This window comes from Sarcophilus harrisii, chromosome 2, assembly GCF_902635505.1.
Source record: "Sarcophilus harrisii chromosome 2, mSarHar1.11, whole genome shotgun sequence".
NCBI classification, from domain to species: Eukaryota; Metazoa; Chordata; class Mammalia; order Dasyuromorphia; family Dasyuridae; genus Sarcophilus; species Sarcophilus harrisii.
The window spans coordinates 600,517,053-600,542,801 of record NC_045427.1 but is presented as its reverse complement, the minus strand read 5'-3'; the positions used below and the strand labels follow the sequence as shown (position 1 = coordinate 600,542,801).

General features: G+C 32.9%; 1 protein-coding gene across 2 annotated transcripts in view; it reads left to right on the top strand.

The window, feature by feature from the left end:
* NRG3 (neuregulin 3) overlaps window positions 1-25,749 on the top strand; it is a 788,738-nt gene that overhangs the window by 332,170 nt on the left and 430,819 nt on the right. The gene's annotated exons all lie outside the window — the stretch shown is intronic.

Below are 25,749 nucleotides of genomic sequence, written 5' to 3'. Positions count from 1 at the left end.
AGTTTCCTACCCTTTCTTGGAAGTCCCCAAACGATCAATTATTTTCTGTCTTCCAGAGTGAATATTTTTCATTTTTGGAAAGTTCTCTTACTGTATTTTGGAAACTACATTAATGGAGATCAGTGATTTCTTTCTTGATCAGCAAAAATGTTCACTGCATAGCATGGGGCTGAAAAGGCCAACTCCATCTCCAAACATCTTTTGATCCCTATGAGTTCTCCAACCAAGAATGGTTTTGAAAAGTCGCACTCCTATCAATATGTCTTTCAGTATATGTTTATTGAATTCATTTATACAGTAATGTTTTAAGTACCAAATACATGCCTTGAGCTAAGTTAAGTCCTAGGGATGCAAGATTAAACATAGTTCTTGTCTTACAGATTTATATTCTACTGGCAATAAAAAATATGTATATGTAAAATTAAATAATATGTATATATATATATGCAAATTAATTTGGAGAGAATACAAAAAACTAAGGGAAAGGATTACATAAGGCTTTAGCTTAAGAAGTTGGTATTTTAAAGGAAAAGCATTCTAGGAATTGAAGGTAAGCTTATTGAAAGGCACAGTGGTAAATGCCAGAATATCATATATCAGTTACCAGAAGGATACCAGTCAAACTAAAATGTGTAGTCTATAAAGGGGGATGCTTAGGTTTCTTGCCTGTGTGACTAGAAATTTCCACAAAAGGTCAGGAATAGACAGATTAGAATATTCATGTGACTTTTCACTCAGTACAATATTTTTATTTTCTGTGGATATTTTACAGTTTCTGTGTTTTTGAGACAGATTCTGAGGCTCCTTTTCTTCTTTTTCTCTTCCCTTCTTTCCTCCCTCTTTTCTTGTATTCCTCCTCATTCTTTTCCTCCTCTTCCTCTTCTTCCTTATCCTTCACCTCCTCAGCTGTAAATTCTTTTTAACATTTTTATAAGATTATAATTTTTGGATAATGTTTTTCTTTCTCATATCTACTCCTGACATTTCAAAGCATTACTTTTTTTAAAAATGAAATTGGACCAGCCATGTACAATTAGAATATTGGATTTAGCATTTCCCCAAGATTAGGGAATTCCAAATGCTTCATCTCTTAAATGCACATATATAACATTCTGGTCTGTATGTCTGCTTTGAAATCGGTACTGTACAAAAATACCCAATTAATCTCAATTAATTTAATCACTCTAGTGTGAACATTTAAAAGTTATATGAACTATAGGCCAACTAGAGAAAACTGTTGAAGGTACAGTGTGTTTTCTCCTTTCTGTGAAAATTGTTAAAAAATAGATTAAAAAACAGTCTATTATTTATTTCCAAGTAATGGGTAAATGCTTTTGGAAATCTATATATTACCTTTACTTAATTTTCCATTGTTTTAAAAATAGAAAAAAAATAGTAATGTAATTAGGAACCTGGGTCTGAGTTCAGATGCTGATAATGACTGAATAAATTGATTAGAGAAAGAAGAACAGTTTCTCTAAATTCAGGATTATACTTGTCTTCATATGGACTAATGAGATAATATACAATGGAATATTGTACTCCCTATAAAAAAAAAGTCTTTGGGTACACATATTCATCCTTGAATTCTTCTTCATTATCATTTTTCCCCCTTTTCTTCTTACGCTGGTGCATCCTCTGAATAGAAGTTTTTATAGTTGAGAAACTTTATAGGTGGACTGATCATTATTGGTGCTTGTGAAATCAGGAAAAAATCATGTGATAATCTGCCACATTCCAAGCTTTATCATAGACAAGTTAGATTTACATAATTAGTTTTGTACAGGATGAGGTCACCTTTAATGTTTCTCAGTTGCAGCATATTATTCATACTTGTTCGATGAGAAAATGGAATGGAACTCAATTTGTGCAGTATGTGAAATATAAATACATACTCTCTTTAGAGTCAGTATCCATTTGGGTAGATTTGAAGTAATTGAAACTATAATAACGGGTTTTTTTTCAGTTTTTAATGAGGAAAAAATGAATCTACCTTTCTGTAATAAGGCTAAAAAAAAGAGTAACTATTTTGATTTAAAAAATACATTCTATTCATATTAGGGAAGCTAAAAATCACTCTTACAACTATTGTGTATATTTTAATGTTGGAAGCAATCTTAAGAATCTCCTATTCTAATCCTATCATTTTACACATAAGGAATCCACCCAGAAAACTGAAGTGACTTCTTTAAGATCATACAGCAAGTAACAGAGCCAGGTATTAGAAGCAATCTATTCTACTACATTGAGATAGTTTGCAACTTGTGGATCTGCTTAAAATGAAACTCATTTGTATTTATTTCTCTTATTTCAAATATTCAAAAAAATTTCTATAATAAGTTCTCTATGTATTCATCTACAAAATACTCCTATTTTCCTAAAATCCTTTCTAGTGTCACTGTGATCTTTTTCACTTTTAATTCTCCTTCCCAAGAGCAATTTTGTGTCCTTTAAAGTCTTCTGCCTACTATGAACTTGAAAAGAAATTAACACAGTATTTTGATGAATTACTTCTTTTCTTATTACACTAACTTCATTTTTTCTATAGAGGGTCTTCAGTGACTTTCAGTATTAGAGCACTTCAAGTTCATGAGTAAGTTCAATTGCCTAGGCAGAATAGTATAATTCTTTTCTAACTATTTATTAGTCATTGACTTTGATATAATCGCAATTTCATCATTGCATCCTGAAGCAAAAATTCTTAAGTGGGTACAACTCACAAATCTTCCTGCTTTATGTACTTCAAAAGTCCTTTTCATTTTTAATAGTCTATTTTGCTTCTGGTACTATTTCTTTCATCTTCACCTTTCTTTCTTTTAAAGAATATGTATGTATGTATGTATGTGTATATATATATATATATATGTGTGTGTGTGTGTGTATGTGTATATATGTTTATGTATGCATACATGTACACATACACTTACATGTTCATTTTTAAAAGTACATACATATACACATGTGCATATTTATTATTGGTTATTTACTATTTCAAATAGGTATCCTTTCCCCATTGTTCCACTATCCCTTAATCTCTGCTTGTAAATATACATATTTTGTAGTTATGTCTTATAAATTCAGATTTGTAATAGTAGCCTGCTCATGTTTATATAAAACCAACAATATGCAGTTATGTCAGTTGTCCATTTCTTTTACATAGAACTACAAAGAACTACTAACCTTGTTAGTAGAACTATATATTATATATTTATATATACATATATATTACTATATATTATATATTTATATATACATATATATTACTATGTAATATATAGGACTAAAAACTACTATAGTTTAGTAAAATTATAAAGCTTAATTTAAGAAGCAAGGAAAGACAATTAGGAAGGGACATATCTCATGTGTTTTTCCCCCTCTCCAAAACCTATGTTGAATTCCTTCCAAGTTAACACTAATTTTCTTTTAATTTTCAAAATTATTTTTCAAGAAAGCAATATGACCCAGTATTGTTTCCAAGTAGAGGAGTACTAATGAACTTCTCTTTAAAAAATAGTATTTCAAATATTTAAAAGAGCCTGGAATTGTCTTAAAAGGGATTAATTAATAGTGTGTTGTTGATATGTATTGCACATTTTATTGTTTCTTTGGAGACAATTGTGAAATAGTGTTATTAAGGTAAATTCTAAAATATGGCATAATCATTGTCACTAAATTAAATAAATCCATGGCAAAGTGAAAGGCCTAGTTAGAAACCTCTTTCTGATACTGTGTGTGGCTACCTTCAAATATTTTATCTTTCCTAAACCTGATTTTCCTTGTTTACAAAATGGGAATAAAATTATGTGTGCTGAATACTCTTTGAGATTACTATGAAAATCAAATGAGATAATATTTCAAGTGATAAATAATGAATGTCATAAATATTATTATTAAATATTATCATAAATATTAACTTCCCTAAAACTCAGTTTTCCTATTTGTAAATGCATTGGTTGGATTCAGAGGATTCTTTCAGTTTTAATTTTACTCTCTTATCAATTTTTTAATTTTTTTTTCTGGCTATACATGTATATTAACTTTTTAAAATACACATTTCTTTATGAATCATATCAGAAAAGAAAAAGTAGAAGAAAAGGGGAAAACCATATGTGGGTATTTTTTCCTTATTTATAATCTCTTTGAAATACAGTAGAGATGCTGCTGAATCAAAGGGTATGCACCATTTATAGCCCTTTAGGCTTAATTCCAAATTGCTCTTCTGAATGATTGGATCATTTCACAACTCCACCAACAATATATTAGTGTCCCAGTTTTGCCAAATCCCCTGCAACATTTATTATTATCTTTCAGTTTGCCCAACCTGAGAGGTGTGAGATGGTATCTCAGAGGTATCTTAATTTGCATTTTCTGATCAATAGCTATTTACAGCATTTTTTCATATGACTAAACATCATCTGAAAACTGTCCATTCATATCCTTTGACCATTTATCAATTGGCGAATGACTTGTATTCTTATAAATTTAACACGGTTTTTTTTTTTTTTTTATGTATTTTAGAAATCAGGCTTTTATCAAAAATACTACTTGTAAATTTTTTTCCCAGCTTCATATTTCCCTTTTAATCTTGTATGTGTTGGTTTTGTTTGTGCAAAAACTTTCTAATTTAATGCAATGAAAGTTGTCCATTTTGCATCTCATAATTTTGTCTAGTTCTTCTTTGGTTACAAATTCCTCCCTTCTCCAAAGATATGATAGTAAAATTATCTCTTGCTTTCCTAGTTTGCTTATGGTATCACCCTTTATACCCAAGTCATGTACATATTTTGACCTTATTTTATTATGGGGTGTGAGATAAAAGAGTGTGCCGAGGTTTCAATATATTATTTTCCAGCTTTCCTAGCATTTTTTGGTGTGTATGTGTGTGAAATAGTAAGTTCTTATCCCAGAAGCCATAGTTTGAGAGTTTATTAAATACTAGATTACTATAGTTATTGATTATTGTGTATCTCACCTATTCCCCTGATTTACCACTCCATTTCTTAGCCAGTCCCAAATTTTTGATGACTACAGCTTTATAGAGTTAAAAGTGTGGTAATATTAGGTCACCATCCTTTTTATTTATTTTCAGTAATTCCCCTAATAAGTTCGTACTTTTGTTTTTTCAGATGAATTTTGTTACTATTTTTGGTAGCTCTATACATTTGTTTTTTGCTATTTGATTAGTATGGCACCGAAGAAGTACACCAATTTAGGTAGAATTATCTATTTTTTTTTCTGAATTTCAAGATAATGTGAAGTGGGAGAAATGCTATTAAAAGAAAAAAAATCTATTATTTAAAAAAAAAGTTAAATGTCATGCACTTTACTCTCAAAAAGACAAAATAATGCAAACAAAAAGTAATAATAATGATGACATGAGAAGAGAGAAAACTGCTTCCTAATCCTCATAAGCACATTAATTTTAATATATGAAAATATATTATATGATATATTTATGAATATAATATATGAAAATATATAAATATGAAAAATTTAAAATATGAATGTTTTAATTTATGCAAGAATTTCCTTGCAATGGATTTTTCCTCCATCAAAGAACATAACAACCTCTTTATAACACAATCATGAGATTCTATTACTGTATGTATAAACTTGTGTGTACAGGCATACTCACACATAATCACCAGAATATCAAAATTCTGATGATAATTTTGTCTTTGTATATAAAGCTGGGATGGCCTTTGGTATCTTATTCAAAGTTCATACTTCTCCATCATAGCTCTTAAGAGCCCAAAGTCACCAACACAGCACAAGAAATCTTTTCAGTAGGATTTTGGTATAGGAATCTAGTTGTATGACACCAAAATAAAGGTGAAACCCATGTGATTCACAAGCTTTATCTATTATTATTTTTGTATCCAGAAACTCTCCAAAAAAAAGTTAAATAAAAAACATATATTTTAATGGCCCTCCTCTTTCATTTTCCTAAATTATTGTGATTCAGTTATCATTGAGGTAGATCAGCAAATCACTTAGCAAAAAATTCATGTTGTTTTTAGAATTAAACAGTATATATAAATTGACCTTTTGAAAATCATAAAATAGGAATACTGACACAGCTAAGATTTATATATAATTTTCACTAAAAAAATTCATTGAAACAAAATAAAATTGCTATAGTGCATAAAACATCATCCTTGCAAGTTTTTAGAATATTTCCTTGACCTAAATTCATCTTTCTTTCACTGGAGTTTCTAAATGAAATTTCAGAGCTGAACTCTTAAGATTGAGTGAATTGGTTCAGCCAAAAAGTAAATGAGGTCCTTTGTTTCCAGCAAGAAGTTGAAATATTAAGCATGTATTTTCTGAAGAAAACCTGTTCTTGCCAATTTGTTAAAGTTACTGCTGCCTTTTATATGTCCCTCCCATCTTAAATTCTTCATGTTTCATTCCTCTGTCAATGAATAAATTGAGTTTCCTGTTCTAGAATGTATGATAAAAATAAAGAAGTTTCCCACAGTCTCCATTTAAATGGAAACATTAAATGCAGGGACTATTTCTATGGTGTAATCAAATCTCTTAGTACAATCCTAGCACATAATAGTTAGTAAATGCTAATTGATTGATGTGATAAGGCCATGGGAATACAGAAGTATACAGTCCAATATTTGTTGAGATTGGATCCCACAAATATATTGGAGTTGTAGAATGGTTGTGAGGTGTCTCAAAATAATTTGTAGGATATTTTCAAAATAAGAGTTAATGATTTCATTATTAAGCTATTGACTAGGCAGATAACTTCCAAAAGGGAGTTAGCCATTAAGGTGGGGAAAGATAGAGAATAAGTTCCCTAGCAGAGCTCATCATTAACACAAGATGTCATAACAAAGGGGAAGGTACCATTAAAGCAGACTAAGTTTATAAGAACTAGCCATTGTGATTTAGTGAATTGGCTAACTCTAAAAGGAGCTAGCCATTGTTATGCTTGGCAAGCAGGCTAACCCTAAAGGAAGTTAGCCATTGTCACTTAGGAAATGGTCTAACCCTAAAAGGATTTAGCAAAGAAGTGGGGTGGGTACCAGTAGGTTCTTTTATAGGAAAAAACTAACCTTGGGAATTGACATAATTTTGGCTTCTGATTGAATAGGATAACTGGGGGTTCATGATAATTTTGCCAATTCAAGAAATGACAAAGAATTCAACAGGGGGCCATTGCAATGAAGAACTACTTAAAAATAATAAAAGGTCCCCCTAAGGAAGTAATTCAGTCAGTGCTCCTCCCTGATCACCTAAAGGAATAGTTTGGGTTGTAATTTAGGTCCTATCTAGATAATGCTTCTCCCTATGGCCTACCTGGCTATTGAGAACCAAGGACCCCATGCATGGATGCAGACTTAGTAATGTTTTTCTTTTGTTTTTAATAAATGTTTTGCCTTATACTTTATTATTCAACTTGTGTGTGTGTGTGTGTGTGTGTGTGTGTGTGTGTTTGTGTAAGCATGTGCTAAAGAACTCGGGAATGAATCTTAACAAAAGTCTGAATAATCTCTACAATAGAGAAAACATTGAGCTATTTTTTATTTTTTCTCTTACTAGGGCAGTGATTCTTTCTAGAATTTGGAAGAATCTAGCTTGTTTAGAATGTTAAGTCCGGAACATCTTGATCTCTTTCAGGAATTTCATTTAAGAACATATCCAATAGCTTGTTTGAAAATACCTTAGTCATCTGTGACTCTTAATCTCCTTACTTGGTTTCATTATAGAGTTTTAGTAGTAGTAGAAGTAGAAGTAGAGTAATAGTAGTAGTAGTAATAGTAGTAGTAATAGTAGTAGTAGTAGTAGTAGTAGTAGTAGTAGTAGTAGTAATAGTAGTAGTAGTAGTAGTAGTAGTAGTAGTAGTAGTAGTAGTAGTAGTGTTATCATCATTACTGCTGTTATTACCTAAAAGAAGATAGTATTGAAATAAATAATAGTGAACTATTCCTTCCAGGGCTATCTTATCATCGAGGGAAAATAATTCCCAGACCCACCCCACTTGGTCATTGTTTTGGCACCAATAAGGATAGTTCAGAATGAATGAAAATAGCAGTTATTTCTGTTTTCACCAAAAAACATGAGTTGTTTTTTTTTTAACTAGGTAAAACAGGCTTCATTTCTTATCTAGCTTTAATCACTGAATGTATATAGCCTCAATCAAACTGAGATCTGGGAAAAGGCTAAAGTTATGCACTGCATTGGGGTCCTCTTTGGTCATTCTGCTCTATATCTTGCCACTGGATGCAAATGGCACTGGAAGAGAGACTGAGGCTGGTGACTATACAGTTCTCTCTCAGTTAAATCCAATTGATTTGCATGTCATAGCATCCCCTTCTTAATATCATGGTCCTCTCTGAGAACAAAGAACAATAGCAAAAAGAAGAAAATAAGTAAATCTAGCAAATTTGCTCATATGATTCTATGCCTTCCTAGTCAAAGAGATACTTTTCTTACGTAATATAATTTGTTACAAAGGAAAGAACTGCTATCTTCAAGTTTGAGGGCATAGAAGGACATTTTAATTTTATGGCACATGTAACGAGTAATTGAAATGGGAAATAGAAATACTAGAAAATTATCATAAAAAGATCAAGGAGGTTTTTTTTATATAACAGGTAATTTCTCTTAGGGTCTAGGTGGCACAATGAATAAAGTATCCACCTGAAGTCAAGAAAACTTCTTTCTCTGAATTCAAGAGATTGGAAAAGAGATCTCAAAAGTTTGGGGTCATAGATTTGTGTCTTGAGGTGTCTCAAAAGAATTTTCAGGCTTGAACCCATTCCAAGGGGTAAAGTTTATTGTAATTTTAATGCTATTACAAGAGGAATGAAATTCTAAGAGAATTCAGCAGAGAAACAGAAGTAAGGAGACACATTTATCCAGCTTTTAATCATTGACATGCTAATTCTACAGCTGAGGAATGGTCTCCTGAATTTGGTTATCACTGAAAAGATTATCACTGTTGTCTCAGGAGTTTGGGACTTGGGACTATCATGAAACCAGAAGCTATCTGACATCCAGCAATGAATTGAGGAGTGGTCTAGTCAGAATCAGACAGATGGTTTTCCTATATCCTATATTGTGGGTAGTTTCTGAGGCAGACTCCAAACCCAGAAGATTTAGAATTACTGACAATGTTATAACGTAAGTCCCCCTAACATCAGGGGACCTCAAAATCATATTACATCAATCTTGGACAAGTTACTTGACACTGTTTTGCTTCATTTTCCTTATCTATAAAATGAGCTGGAGAAAGAAATGGTAAACCACTTCATTATCTTTGCCAATAAAACCCCAAATAGGGTAAGGAATAATTAGACACTAAACAATAAAAATCTTCCTTATCCTATATCTGGTGATCTTTTTTTTTTCCTTTTAGTAACTGTAACTTTAGATTTTAATCACACAAATATATGCTCCTTAGTATGTTTCTGAGCTCATTTATAGTTGGTTCGTTTTTTCCATTTGTACTTTGAAGTAGATAAAATTATGTCATGACTTCCTTATTCTCTCTGTAATGAAGAGCAATCTTGCAATCCATTGAAGCTTCTAATACTTCTATACTCATTTGTGTTACTGTCTGTTTCACTCATGCTAGGGATTTAAAGGGGAAAAAAAAGATCAATAAGATTTCCTCAACTGATTTTATTTTGACCATGTGCAAAGGAATTATAGGACAGAAAAAGTCCTCCACTCAGAAATGTTAAGTATTATTTTTATTTCTTTGTTTAAATTGTGAAAGATTGAAAATTATGTGCTTTTCTAAAGCATGGCACCATTGATCTAGACAGATATCATATGAATATTCATTTAAAATGGAGAATTAATACTCTTAGGTAACTATAATTAGATTTTTCCCTCTTCTTTAGTATTTCACTAACACTAAAAATGGTTCAAATATCAGAATCATAGGTTGTAGAGTAGAAAGTGATATTATAAATAATCTAGCTAAACCTCTTCATTTAAAAGATAAGGAAACTGAGATCCAAGGAAGCATAACTATCAATCTGAAAAAATCCTAGGTTAGGCAGCAAATATCAGTGCTGACCTTGGCATTTACATCTTCCTACTACACACTAAATTTTCTCTCCTTTGTTCTCTCTTATTTCTCTTTAAACGTGATTTCAGCTATCCGATTGAATGTATGATTGTCTTAAAGTGAAAACAAATCTATTATGATTTAATAAATGCAGCTATTTTCTCCAAATGAGTCCATGGCCCTAATATAAAAAATAAGAATATTTCTTCTTGAGGAAGTATTTTAGAAATTCAGAGAAAATATTTCCTTGAATCCATCTGTCACTTGGAAAATCTCTAGGTAAGATAAATAGGTAAGCAGATATCCTCTTAATAGTGCAGAATGAATTGAAAATGGGCCAAGCACTAGAGAAAAACATTGTAGACCATATAATTATGTAAAAATTTCCAGAATATTGAACTTTGGAGAGGAATAGAATTATCTTACATTTAAAAAGCATTTCAATATAATTTCCAACATCTGCATATAATGATGATGAGAAAAGAAATCAATGAGCTAGCAGTTTGTTGATTTGTTTGTTTCTAGAAGTCAATTTAAGGTGCCATCAAGATCAGATTTTTTGTTTCCAAAATCTGGCTAGGCAATAAGGACATTTATCTAAATAATGTTTTCTTTCTCACAACATCAATAAATATCTCAGAGAGATTTAACTACAGAAAATCTCAGACTTGTCAACTGATTTCTGTTGGCTGTCTTGATTTCTTTTATAATGAATCAAAAGTAAAATTGTTTTGCATTAATACATTCAAGAATGGGTAAATGGTTTTCTGAAATTACATTCTGTTGACAATGAACAAGAAGTGAAAGATTATTAAAAATTGAATTCACATTGCTTTCTCTGCATATACCAAAACCTTATGTGCATGGCTGTTATAAAAGGTAAATCCTGTGTTTTGATGCAAGTGATAAAATATGAAAAATCTAGACAATATAGTTTAATGCTTGACTAAATCATTGGAATTTTGTTCTCTAAATGGACAATCTTTTGTACCCTATGATTACAATATTCAACAATGGAAAATGTATTTTTGTATTTAATCTGCATTTAAAAACAAAAATTCTGTAAAGAGAGTTTAAAGGAGTTTAAATTATTTGAATGGAAACAAAACATTTCAGGATTGACTTGATAGTAACTTTTTGGTTGAGGTCATATAAGAAGGTCAAAAGGGAAAGGCACAGATGAATTTTGTTAATTGGCTATTAATTAAATATAACTGAGACTGGTGCTTTGTCGATTCTGGAGTAATTATTTATTTCAAAAAGGCTGCCTCCAAGAAAACCTTCACAGTGCTTCTCTAATACTTAAAAGCCACATGTTTGTTTCTTTGTTTGTTTTAATTCTTAAGTTGTTAATGGAATTTTCTGATTCTTTTAGACATTTCTGAAATTGGGTATCCTTCATCTCTCCCTTCTAGATTCTTTCTCCTCTCAGTATCTTTAGGAAGTAGCTGTCTTCTTCTTTGTCTTTCTAAATGTTTTATTGATTCTTTTTCATCTTATTTGCAGAATTATCACTCATGTTCTACCTTCCATATATGGGGATACCTCTAGCTTCTGGTCTGGATCTCATCTTCTTCTCTTTCTACAATATTTCTAAGTTATTTCATCAGATCCCATTGATTTAATTATCATCTGTATACTGATAATTCCTGAATCTAACTTTCTAGTCCTAAATTTCCACTGCTAATTTGACTTTTCCTTCCTATTTGTCCTTTCATTTATTTATTTTTTTTGCTAGTCTCTTTGGGACATGGTAGTTAACTGAATATATGATTGTTGGTGATTGATTGAGCGATCCACTTGACTGACTTCTATTTTGTTGATGTGTATTCTCCTTCCCCTGAGAAAGACAAAGTTTTAGACCATGTAGGCCTACAACAACAACAACAACAAAAAGTCCTTACCTGTACCCAGCATCATCAAGACTCTGTGTGACTTTTCTTGGTTGATGTACATCATGAGATCTGTATATAAAAGCTATACAGCCTGGTAGCACATGTCAGAGTTTAAGATCAACTGGCATAGCCTGAAGGCCAGGTACATCTGCTACCTGGTGGTAACCCCATTCACATTCAGATGATTACTTTTGGTTGGTTGTTGTCCTTCATTCTCAAAGAGGACCAAAATGATATTACTCTCTTAGAGTCAAATTACAGTGTGTCTGACTGTGGTGATCAGAGGAATACGTGCTCAGAATACTCTGCCACAATTCAAACACAAATAATCCTTATGAACAGAGGTGTTGTGCTGACATCATTGTATGCCTGTGAAACCTGAACAGTATACCACAGTCACATCAGGAAACTGAATTACTTCCATTTGAATTGTCTTCAAAAGATTCTGAAGATCACCTGGCAGGACAAGATTCCAGACACTAAGATCCTTTCTTGAACTAAATTGCCAAACATTTCAACTCCACTGAAGATGATTATACTAGATGAGCCCTAAAATACTGGTTATTACTTTTTTCAGTCAATCTCTGACCTACCTGTAAACTATTCCTCCTGAGATAGTATCACTGCCTTCTCCTTCTCAACCGATCTCAACTAAGTGCTTGGAAGACAAGAATTTCCTTCTGTATTCTCTGAGATAATACTGACAGTTTAAAAAGTGAATAGTCCTAGGAAACTTATTAATCAAAGCATCCCTGTCAATGAAATTCTGTATTCTTATAAAATAGTATAAAATGGAAAAATAAAATAATTATCCATTATTATATCACCATTATAGGTTAGATCAATGTGCCAGGGAGTATTTGCACTAATTTATCTATGTGAATTGCACAATAGATAAAGCTGCTTAGGATTTTTTTCTAATTCAGTAGAATCTTTGGGAAAATGTTTCTTTTAAAATCAGCCTGATCAATTCCAGCAATATAGTTTAGTAAATATTATAAATTGACTTCTTTCAGGAAGGCTTTTAAATTTTTTTCTCATTATTAATGACTTCCCAAATTAGTTTGTATCAATTGTGTATATATAATATGTACTTATCTGTCAACATATTGTAGATTTCCCTGTAATGTGTATTGTGTGTGTGTGTGTGTGTGTATATATATATATATATATATATATATATATATATATATATATAAGCTCCTGTTGTGCCGTTTACAGAGATATAAGCTCTTAGGAAGGAAGGTATTCTCTCTCTCTCTCTCTTTTTCTCTCTCTCTCTCTCTCTTTTTCTGTCTGTCTCTGTCTGTCTCTGTCTCTAGAGAGTATCTGACATCAAGAATCATTTCTAATAAATGTCTACTTATTGATCTGTGTTCTCTTTCTGGTTGATTAAAACATGCTACTTTTGAAAAATAAACAAGGTACTTATCCTGAAACACTATAGCTAAGTATGTAGCACAGTGGACATAGAGGCAGACACAATTTAAGGAAAACTTGAATTCAAATGTTGCCTTTCATACTTAATTAACTGTATGACTTTGGACAAATCATTTTTCCTGTCTTCCACACATTTTTACAACTGTAAAATGAAAATAAAAGAGTTTCTACAAGCCATGGTTGCTGTGAAACTCTTGCACAGTATGTAGCTGACCCTGAATAAATATGTGCTTCCTTCTTTTTCCTTTTCCCTACCATCCTATTGAATCATAACCTCACTGCTAGTGAAATATAGTTTCCCATTAATCAATCCATAAACATCTAATATGTCTACTAGGGACACTTACATGTCATAGTAGATAGAGTCAAGAAGACATTTTCCTGAGTTCAAATCTCACCTGAGACACTTATCTGTGTGACTCTAGGGAAGTCACTTAACACTATTTGCCTCAGTTTCCTCAGCTATAAGAGTGACTAAAGAAGGAAATGGAAAATCATTCCAGTATCTTTGCCAGGAAAACCCCAAATGGGATAAAGAGTCCGACATGACTGAAATGACAAAAGTCTGCTATATATTGGGCACTGTTCTAATTGCTGGGTATTTTTCTGGTGCCAGAATCTCAGGGCTGCTTCTTCCTGAAGTCTGACACAGTTTTTTGAAGAATGACATTATGATATATTGGAATACTTTAATTTCTATCCTCCCTAATCTAATGTCACCTCCATTGAGTCTCTCTTCAAACCTCTTTATATATCTTTCTACTAGCATGAAATATGGACAAGGTTGTTAAATGAAGGGTTAGCCTCCATGACTTTGAGTAAGCATATCAAGATTATTATTCATTGCTCATTGGAAACTAGGAAAAATAAAGATAAACAAGATCACTGAAAAAAAAAAAAGATATATCATCATTTAATTAAGATAATAGCAAAGTATAAAGGGAACTGGACTTGTAATCAAGGAGCTGGGGATCAAGGTCTATCTCTGATAAATGCCAGTGTGATTCTGTAAAAGGCTTGAATTCTTCAGGCAATTCTCTAGGCTATAATTATTTGTATTGGCAAAGGACATTTCTTCACTTCATTCCTTACGCCTAAACAATCACAGGCCTGGGCAAAAAAGAGGTATCAAGTGACAAAAAAAAAAGTGACAAGTTAATTTATTGGACCTTAATTTTTATTTGCCCTTATATTTATTGTCTTTTGCTTTTATTCAATAAAATATTGTTATTTGATCACTTAGATCATAAAATGATTCATGTAAAGGTGGGGAAAACCCATACACACAAACAAATGCAAAAACACTGATTTATTTCAGATTTCATACTACTGAACAATAATAAAGGAAACAAAGGCTAATGAGAAATAAAAACTCCTTCCTATCTCCTATGTCATTGTTGTGGAATCTTAAACATAGCATAAAGTTCATTAAAATTTTCTAACCCTATGTGTTTGTATGTGTATATATGCATATGGACACACATCTTTTCTAAGGTCATTATGAGCTAAAGGATTCATGACTAATTTCATTTCAGACATCTCAGAAACAAACAGAATGTGAATTCTGGCTATTGACCTTTTATAATCCCTTTGTAAATTTTGACAGCCTGTTTGTGGGACGAGACATGGTACTTCTAAACTCTACTTTGCCTGTCTAGATACACATTAGTCCCTCTGGTCAACTGTAGAAAATAAAATGTAATGAATGTAGGATTACTGTCACTACAATAGGTAGTCATTTCTTCAAAGATTTAACTTACCTCATTGTAAATGAGATCACTCAGACAATCCATTGCTTGTACTGCTTCTGGACATTCCTTTAAGAGCTGAAGTAGAAGACAAATGTTGCAAGACACCATGGATATAGTTGGTGACCTCTATGAAATCCTAATTATCTGAACAGCAAAATATATATTTAGGTTCATTACCAGTGTTTTATGTGAATGCCCACAGTAGCCTGTTGTGCTCAGATAAAAATGAATTTTCCCATGACTTCTATTGTATTGAGTTGGACTGAGTGTTCATTAAGTTTCCTCTAAAAATAAAAAAACAAAACAAAAAAACTTAACCCATCCAATCTATCTTTTTCTCCAAATAATTGGTTTTCAATTCTAAAGCTGAGAATTTAAGAACAAAAATATGAATAAAATTAATAAAATTAACAAAGCAAAAATAAGGCATATTTGCATATGACAGAATCAAAATGTTTCAAGGAATCTCAGAATTATTCTAATCTAATCTATACCTGAACTTGCATCTCCTTTAAAATGGAGCTTGTCGTATGACTATCAAACAAGTACTTGATTACTTAAGTTTAAGAGAAATATACTACCCTCACAGTAACTCTAATTTTGGATAACTATAATTGTTAGGACAGTGATAAGTTAAATTTATCTTTGAAAGTTTCATTCATTATTCTAGTTCGCCCCCTCTGGATCCAAATAATTTTTTTCTAAGAATTCATGGGATAATAAAACAGAATTATGCTACCACCAAATTTTTATCAGACTAAATTTTCCCTTCATCCCTATCACAAAATAAAGGTTTTTATACTTTTAATCCCAGATCCCAGAATAGATTTCATTCCCATTTTTACATATAGATCCACAAAAAACCAAGTAAATTATGTGGGAGATGATGGAGGGGAAAATGACTATCATTTTCCTGGCCCCAGATGCCTTACCTCTCAGAATAATTTTCAAGTTAATTTTGAACCCAGATATAAGTAAGACTTTTTTACAATTATACTTAATAAAGTGTGAAGATCGCATATTTTTAAATCAGCAGGAGTCAGGAATTCAGGTTAGGGGAAAATCGTCATTTTCCCCAGTGAAGAAGGACGGGTGGAAGAAACGGGCGAAGAAGTGTGCAGCTGGTCAAGAAGCTAGCCAGACCAGCAGCCAACAGACCGCAGCTAGAGACGAACCCAGGCCCAGTCTCTCCCAGCTTCTCTTCCTGTCTCTTCTCCACCACCAAAACGTCATTTTATACAAACATCAGGACTTGACAGAGGGGGCAGGGACCATTCTTTATCCAACATGATATTAAAGAGTATAGCCCAATTACTATTTAGCCCCCACTTGGGACCTCAGTGATCAACTCAACCTCAGCCCATTTAATCTCCCACTTTCTTTTGTTTTAGAACATAGGTGGTCACCATCCCTGACCCCTCAGGGAGGTCGGCCCCGGGGAGATGATCACACCCTCCCTAACTTCTCAGGAAAGGCAGGAAAGACAAAAAGGAGAGATCAGGCCTCCTGACATCTCAGGAAGGGAGATGAAAAGCACCAAAGGAAGTGGGGTTAGGGTTTTAGGCTGAAGGGTTTTTATACAAACCCATCACATGGGGGATTACACAAGCAATGCAAAACAAGGGTATTAGAGATGACCTCCCCTACAGTCGTGAGGCCTGATTTAAAAAAAATAATTGTACACTAGCGGAATAGCAAACAATATAAATCAAATTGGGTTGGAAAAGATCCGAAGTCCTAGAAGGAGGGTATGTAAACAACAGTCACAATACACCTTCTTCAGCAGCCAAGAATAGTCCAACCAATCTAGTCCATTGCTTCATTGCGAACCAAGACAAGATTTTGAAGTCCTGTAACAGTCTTATCATTTCGGAATCCAAGACCTGAGAGTTTTAAACCTAGCCGAGAACCATGATTCCTGAGGGTTTCGTCCTATGTCTCAGAGAAAATGATTCCTGAGGGTTTTCGTCCTATGTCTCAGAAACAATGATTCCTGAGGGTTTTCAACCCAACTTTTGATGTCCATGAGTCAAATGCCATAACGCCACATTTTCAATGGTGAGCAATCAGAACAGAACCCACCTGATAGGGCTTCCTTTGCTGGGTCTGTTTGTCTCTCTGCGATGGACAATGCAATATGGCTCGTTGGACTATCTGCCTTCTCCTTGAGAGGCAAACCCTTCCCCAAAGCAGTTAGCAATTGGTCCTTTCCATTCACACTTTCGGGTTCTCCACATCACCGGGATTATCTAAAGAAGTGGAGTGTCACATGGACATATTCCGGGGGTTATAAAACCCCGGAGCCAGTAACTTTGCAAAAATCAAGAGTTAATATATAAAGAGCTAGATTTAGAAGTTTCTGGGCCTTGTGGCTCCCTTTTCTTTTGTTTTTGGAGAAGGTTTTAATATCTCGTTTTCTCTCCACCTTTGCCTGTCCTTGAGGATTAAAGGATGCCTGGTGTGAAACTATACTGTGCACAAAATGCTTTTAAGTATAAACATTGTTGTTTTATTGCTTGTAACCCAAATGGAAATGCTTGTGTGGGAATTAGTGACCATTTGTTTCTTTGCTGTTGGTATTGCAAAAGTGAACCGAAAAGGTGCTCCCAAACGTGGATAAAAGATAGAACCAAAAGATTTAGAATGGGACATCCATTTGCCAGATTTCATTGGGTCTCAAAACCACGAGGGTTCTTTCCTGGAGGCCGGTAGGAGGTGAAAAGGAAGGCAAGCCGTACAGGCTTTTACTTGTCCTGGCTTCCTTTCTTGTTATTCTTGTAAAATAAAGCTCGAGCAGCCTGATGATATTTAGAAGAGATGCCTGGGCTTTTGGAACAAAGGGTTATTGACAAATTGTTAAAAGGTATCGCCTTGAATTGCCATAAAATGGGTCCACTAGAGAATGGACACGGAAATATAGATTACCTGGATGTTTTTCACTTGTTTAAGTTTTAAAGAGTGATATAATTAGAGGCTGCAAAAATTCCTGATGAAATTGAAGAGGACTGTTTTCCGTAAACGTGGAATCTATTGTCCAATCAGGGACCAGTTATCTGAGAGATCTGCTCCTGCTCTACGAACCAAGGGGAGATGTGGTTTAATTTACCCACAATCTACTACCTGTTCCCAAGTTATAAGTAGCCTTGTCCTTCTATCATTAGTATGCTTTCTATAGCACCACTAGTGGGTGGGGTTGAAGGGTTGAAGGGTTGGGCGGGGATGGAGATCTTTTTACTTTGTCCCATTTTAGCCAAAAAAGATTACTGGTTTTAGTTTTAAGAAAATAAGTTCCCTGTTTGTCTAAAATCTCACCCGCCTGGGTCCCGGAGACTTCTTATCCTTGGGCCGTTGGGAACCAAATGTGTTATTTTTAAATCAGAGAGTGGAATTCGGTTAGGGAAAATCGTCTATCTTTATTCTCAGTGAAGAAGGATCAGAGGTGGAAGAGAATCGGCGATAGCAATGTGTGCAGCTGAGTCAAGAAGCTAGCTAGACCAGCAGCCACATGACCAGCAGCTAGGAGTATCGAACCCAGGCCTAATCTCTCCCAGCTTCTCTTCCTGTCTCTCTCTGCCTCCACCCACCAAAATCGTCATTTCCTATACAACACATCAAGACTTGCACAGAGAGTGGGCAGGGACCATTCTTTATCCAATCATGTATATTAATAGAGTATAGCCCAATTACTATTTAGCCTCACGTACTTGGGACCTCAGTGCATCAACTCAAACCTCAGCCCATTACAATAAAGTGCACTATATTAAATTTTAAGCAAGCTTTAGCACATCAGCATTTTATTGTGTGTGATTCTTATAATTCTGTTATTAGTTATCTCACCCAAATTAGTACTATCTAATTAGCAATCATCACTGCTTATATCCAAGTCATTGATAAACAGCTTCATTCAGTATACAATTGGTCTAGCACTTCTCACAGAATCTGGCAGATAGTTTGCTCTTAATAAATGTTTGTTGACCAGCTGTCTTGTCAGTCAAAGAGAACTGGAATTAAATGCAGTGAATTAAGCCTTTACTGATCCACCTCTCTGTAGCACTTGTCACTTCAAACAATAACAAAAATAAAACCTTCATGCTTATATATATATATATATATATATATATATATATATATATATATTTGTACTGACTTAGTTGTGTCTATATTGTAACTATACTCTGTATACCCTCCCATAAGTTTCATTAAGGAAAGGACAATTTTTATTTTTTGTCTTTGTATTCCCATCTGTTAATATAAGGTATAAATGCCTACACAGTAGGCACTAAAAACATGGTGAATATATATCTATCATATATCTATTAATTATCTATTTTCTATAGTCATTATCTGTTATCTATTATTTTTCTATATCCGTTCATTCTTCTATCTATCCCTCTATTTACATCCATTTATCCATCCATCCAATTACCTATCTACCTTTCTCCCCATCTATCTCTATTTTTATCTATAAAATTATCCTTATATCCTGGAGGATTATTTGTAAAATCAATTACTACCAGGTCTAATATGCACTTATCTTTCCTTGGAGTTATCCATTTCCTATGGTCAGCTGTTTTCTGTATGTTGTTATTCAGAAGAACTGCCATTTCCTTCCAAGTTTCTTTGCCTAAATATAACTGAACAGCTTGAATTAATCCCAGAGAGATTTTTGACAAAATTTATGTGCCCTGTCCTAGCATGGATTTTCTGGCAGGTAACAAAAATTATTTTTTCACTGGTAAATATTTTTAAGTCTGCAATTTAAGTTCTGTATGCAACATAAGTTGTAGCTGAAATTTGTAATAGCAAAAAGCAAAGAACAAAACAAAGACTTATTAAGGGAACAATAACCCATAAATCTAATTTTGTTTCTTTTTTGGAAGTGCTGGTGGTGAAAATCTACACTATGATAGGAGATATTAAAAAATGTCCCTGGAAAGAGTAGTTAACATTCCTCTTGGTATTTATTAATATGCTATTGTTGCTGTGGTTATTGCTGTCACACAGGGTCACACAGCTAGTTAAATATCTAAAGCCACGTTTGAACTCAGGTCCTCCTAATTTCAGAGTGATGCTCTATTCACTGCAATATCTATCCCACGCATTTTATTTATGTAAAAAATGTAATAACACTTAAAAATTTGCAAACACCATATTTCAATGATTTTACTTTTTTGAATCAGTTTAATCAATACTATTGTATAATAATTTGCTAAGTAAATGTTGGAGGTGGGTCATGCAAAGAATAGCATAGTGGCTTTCCTTTGTGTTGTCTTATTCAATCAAGGCTAGAATCATAGTATGAGATACTGCCTAATTTGGTACAAATGATGTTCTATCTGTGGAAGTAGAAAAAAGTGACCTACTTTGATCAAAAAAGGCCATCTATGCTTCACAAGATAGTGTAGTGTTTCCATGAAGATTAAATGACAATGAAAAGATGCTTTGCCTATGATTAGTGGTTGTGATCCCTGTTAGAAAAGGATCTCAAAAGATGAATAGTTTAACTTCTCTAGCTTGGAATTCATATTGTAGATGCTATAAACAACTTGGCTTAATCAACCCAAATCACAGACTATCACAAATAGAAAAACATAAGTTTGTTTTGTTTTTTTACTACTTAAAGGACCATAAGTGATTTCTTTAGAGGGTAACAGTGGTGAACTCAAAGCCCAAATATCCATTCCTATAGTGTTTTTCAGATGTGAGTTTTAGTTATATTGGACTACTATGTCACAGATATTGATAGAGACATTCTCTTGTCTTTTATATACATAACTAGTAGGGCTTATAATATAGAATCTTTTTGCACTTTAATTCTTAATCCTTTTTAGTCAGCTTCCATCTAGGATAATTATTTCTAACACTTTAATCATTTCTCACAGTTGCTATTTTCCAATCCATTAATTATGTTTTATACCTCCTCTCTGGACTTTCTTGGCTTTTCATAAACACATCTTAAAATGTTAACATCTCAAATATCCAAAACATTTCAGTCAGAATCTTGGTCTTAGGTGCACTGGCAGGTTGATGTGTATATATTATTTATAGGAGCAGCCTCAAGGTATAATTGGTGGACCACAGGGCCAGGAGATCTGAATTCAACTCTTGCCTCATATACTAATTAGCAGTGTGACCTTGGACAACTCTGTTTACCTCAGTTTTCTGAGGCAAAACTTCCTAAGCTTTCCTTTGTAATTGCATGTATTTTATTTTATTTTTTTAAAGGCACTATTTTGGGAAGGGATCCACTCATTACATCAGACTACCCAGGACCCATAACATATGAAATATGGTTGAGAACCTTGTCTTAGATAACTTTCCAAAGAGAAAGTGAGTAAAGTACAAAGAAAAAGAATTGAATATATATCACTGGACTAAGCTATTTATCTAAAAAATACAGACAAAATAACAACAAAATAATACAATCCACCCACATTCCTGCACAACAACCCAATCTTTCAGAAATAAATGGTGCATATATCACAGAAGCCAAAATTTGATGTTTGTCCCATAGTGTGAAGCCTTAGGGAACAGATCTAATACAGATATTCCTCAAAAGAATGCATGAGGTATCTCTGTCACAGCCTTGACAAGAAATGTATATATTGTGGAATTAAAAAAAAAAAAAAAAAAAAAAAAAAAGGGAAAAAGCCACATCTGAAACCTGTAATTCAACTATATCCTTCTGTGTTCTGAAAGCTATCTCTAGAGGAGAAAAATCATTTTCAGTAGTTCATAATAAATCATTGGGCACATGTAGATTGGGAAGTGGAGGTGTTGCCATCAAGTCCCATGTATTAAGCAAAGAATATCATAGTAAGTCAGTGATAGGACCTGAAAAATAATAGAAGCTAGGCAAACTCTGGAGCCCCAAACTACCATTTGGTTTTCTTTTCTTTTATCATTTATACATATTGTAATGGAAAAGGGATCACTTATTATCCTCAGAACCTAGATATTTGGTCTCATTTAAAGATGTCTGGGGATTTGATTCTGGCAAATAGCACGAAACAAACATTTCTCTGTTTATTGTAGCTATCCTTATTAAACAATTTGTGCTCCTACCTCCCCATGATTAAGTACCCTTCTCCATTCTAAGATGGATCAATCTTTCACCTTTCAAAATGTGTCTGAAGGGAAAAAGGAAAAGAATTGTAAAAATGCTTCAAATACCATTGGAAAAAATAAGTTACTAACAAAAAAAAAATTCTGCTACATCCATTCCTTAATGTGTAAGTAAGTATCTATAATGGCTGTTGCTGTTTATGGAAAAGTGCTATAACAGTTAAGAATTTATTCTTCCACATTGTGGGAATTATCCAGGCAGCATTATTTTTGAACTATTTCCTTGAAAATCAGAAAATAAAAACTTTCTTGTAGACAACAATACATTCTATCAGGGTTTACATCCTTTAGACATTTAAACATTTTTAAATTCAATACTCACTCAAAAGGGGTGTGATTGGGTGGGAAGGTATTTATGTGGGTATATGAAAGTATAGGAATTATCTAATTTTGTAAGAAGGGATGACCAGTAATATTAACCTATTTTTTTTTTTTACTACCTCTAGAAGACATGTAAAATATTAATGATGTTTCACCTTACCAAAGCAGCTATTGTCCTACTTCAATTGGGGGTGATTTGCTTACTTTATCTTTTTGTTCCATAAAGATATTATAAATTTTGAGGGTAATAGGAAGACCTGATTCACATGTGGGGTTAGAAAATTACTTGTTATGTGACCCTAGATAAATCACTTACCCTCTGTTTGTTTGATGGTCCTCATCTATCAAATAATTTGACAATAATGACACCTAAATCTGAGAGTTTATGTGAGAATTAAAAGAGATAATGTTTAATGCTTTGCAATCTTTAAACCATTATAAAAATACTAGCTAATGCAGTAGTAGTAGTAGTAGCAGTAGTAGTAGTAAGTAAGTAAGTAGTAAAAGGTAGTAGTAATGTTGATAATAATAATAGTCACAGAAGTCAACATTTTTATTATCAATAATGTAAGAGTACTAGTAGTAACAGAAGAAGGAGGAAGAGGAACAGCCACAGCAGCAGGAGTAATAACTTTTCTTATTCTTCTTGATTGAAAATCATCAGAACCTATTATACCAGAACTTGGTGCATGTACAATCTACTCCACAGGTCAAAGAAACAGTGTGTTTAAACCCTACCCCCCCCCCCCAATGTATAATCAATTTGGAAATTAGTGTTAATCTTTGTCAAGAGTCTAAGCCTTTCTGATAAACCATTGGCATCCTACCATTTGTTAAACAAGGATAAATTCTTCAGTGAGTGTAACTCCTGAGATCTGGAATAATATGTTTCTCCAAATTGTGAAATTTAAAGTAAATTACCCAACTGGTGGGACCTGGCATTTTATTTCCAGCATTCCATACATGTAACAATTAATTGATTTGTGAGAAAAATTTATCAAGGGTTCCATTATTTTTGACAGAATTGTTTTTCCAATAGGTGAATTTGTGGAATATTCCAAGTTCTCCTACTAAAAAATATCAGACCTTCCGAAATATCAGAGCAAAAGTTTTAAGAAAGGTTAATTAATAGTATTGGAGAATTATGACTGGGAAGAATGCATATATAAAGGTTTTTTACTTTGAGTAATAGATATTTTAACTTTTCCATATCCAATTTCAGCTAGTATTTTTGTCCCCAAGTTAATACATTTCTACCAAGATACTTCTTTCCCTTTAACCCCCTTCCTTCTTACAATAAAGCATTTTCATGGAAAATCCATCCATTATTGTACTTGTAATAGCAGCCTTTAGAGTAATTACTCTAGTAGATAATCTATCCCTGTGCATATTTACCTTGAAATGAACATCTCCTAATTCCCTATAGCCATATGCCTTTCAGAGCTTCAGTTTATGCCCTTCTAATTTTGACTATGTTTTGACATTTTCAAATAATTGTATAGCATCTGCTGAGCACAGGATCACTCAGAATTAAAATGCTTCAATTATCACCCCTGGTCTTAATTTCTTTGGATAATGACTCTAAACTTAGTTTTCCTGATCTCTTTCTATTTGTCATTTTTGTAGGCTGCTTTTTGGATGTCATTCCCTGGTGTGGTTGAGAGGGTTGCACTAATCTGAGTATGACAAATATTGCAGCTGTTTCTAGAATTAAATATTTTTCTATCAGTATTTTTGTTGAAATGTCAATATTTAATTCTCTGATATAGTAAGGCAGACATTTCCAGAGGGGAAAAGCATTTTTACAAATGCAAGACATTTCATCTTATATGAGTAATATATGAGAGTCAGAGTGGCACACTATGTTTTAATACTAAATTTAAATTCATGAAGACCTGGATTCAAATTCCACCGTGGAAATTTATAATCTATGCAACTCTGAACAAGTGACTTATGCAACTTCCCAGAAATTATCTTTTGAGTCATAGACAAACTGCATCTTTTTTTCATGAATGAAGTTCCTACAGGCTCTGACTAAATCCTGAATAAATCAGAGATACCTGCAAAATTATCAAATGGGTAACATGTAGCCTAGAGTCATTATGTTAGTAAAGCAATTTTTTGCCCTTATTCTTACATCAGTTTAGAGTATAAAAAGTGCTAGAATCAGTTTTTAATCATTCCACCAATAGATATGTTAATTACTGTCTTTTTCAGTCATAACAAGTATAACTGTTTAGCATAACTCTTGAACATCTTAGCCATGCTAATATTTTGTTGCCTTGAAGCAATATAAATCAATATATTTTTCTAGGCCAGTTAAAATATTTGTAATTCTGCTAATGGTCTATGCCTTGAGCTTATATTTTGGCTGAGTTAAAGGCCTTATATTTACATTACATTAGACTCTCAGTCCTGTGCAGTATTGTTTTTGTTTTTTCATTTGTTTATTTTCCTGATTTTGTAGTGAAAACAGAAGAACAAAACAAGCATTATAATTCATAATATTTTTCAACCATAAAACATTATCTTAATGCTTGATACTCTTATATTAGCTCTTTGCCCAATGATCAATAAGTCAAAATCATAGCAATATAGGGATTCTTCATGTAAATGAAACCAAAGGATTGATGTTAAGGAAATCACACCTAAATGAATAAATGACATAGCAATCCATTTTTAGAGTCAAGTGAAGGAGTTGGTATGGTTCATTTTTTCCTCCTTTGTTCTTATTTTTTTTGAAGTGCTGTCAAAAGAAAGAAATGTCCTTTAATAGGATAAATGGTAATCTCACCATATATTTCGTGGAATTAGAATAAAACAAGAAAATAAGGAGAAACTCCAATATGATAACAATAAAACTACTATCATCATTATAATTTTGGTATCAATATTAATTGCATGATAGTGGTAACATTTGTTTTGGTTGATTTATTTTCAAATTAGATCTACAATTTCTTTCTCATGGGAAGGTAGAGAAAAATCTATGAAAACTTGATGAGATCCTCCAAATGAACTCAATAGATAGCTTAATGTTTTATGACATATGTAACTCAAATATATGAGAATGGGCCTCAAAATCAAGAAACAAAAAACTTGTAAATTGTGCATAAACTCCATGCTTCCATATTATTGTTTTCTTTATTAAGAGAGTGTATGGGAAGTACTATATTACTTCAAA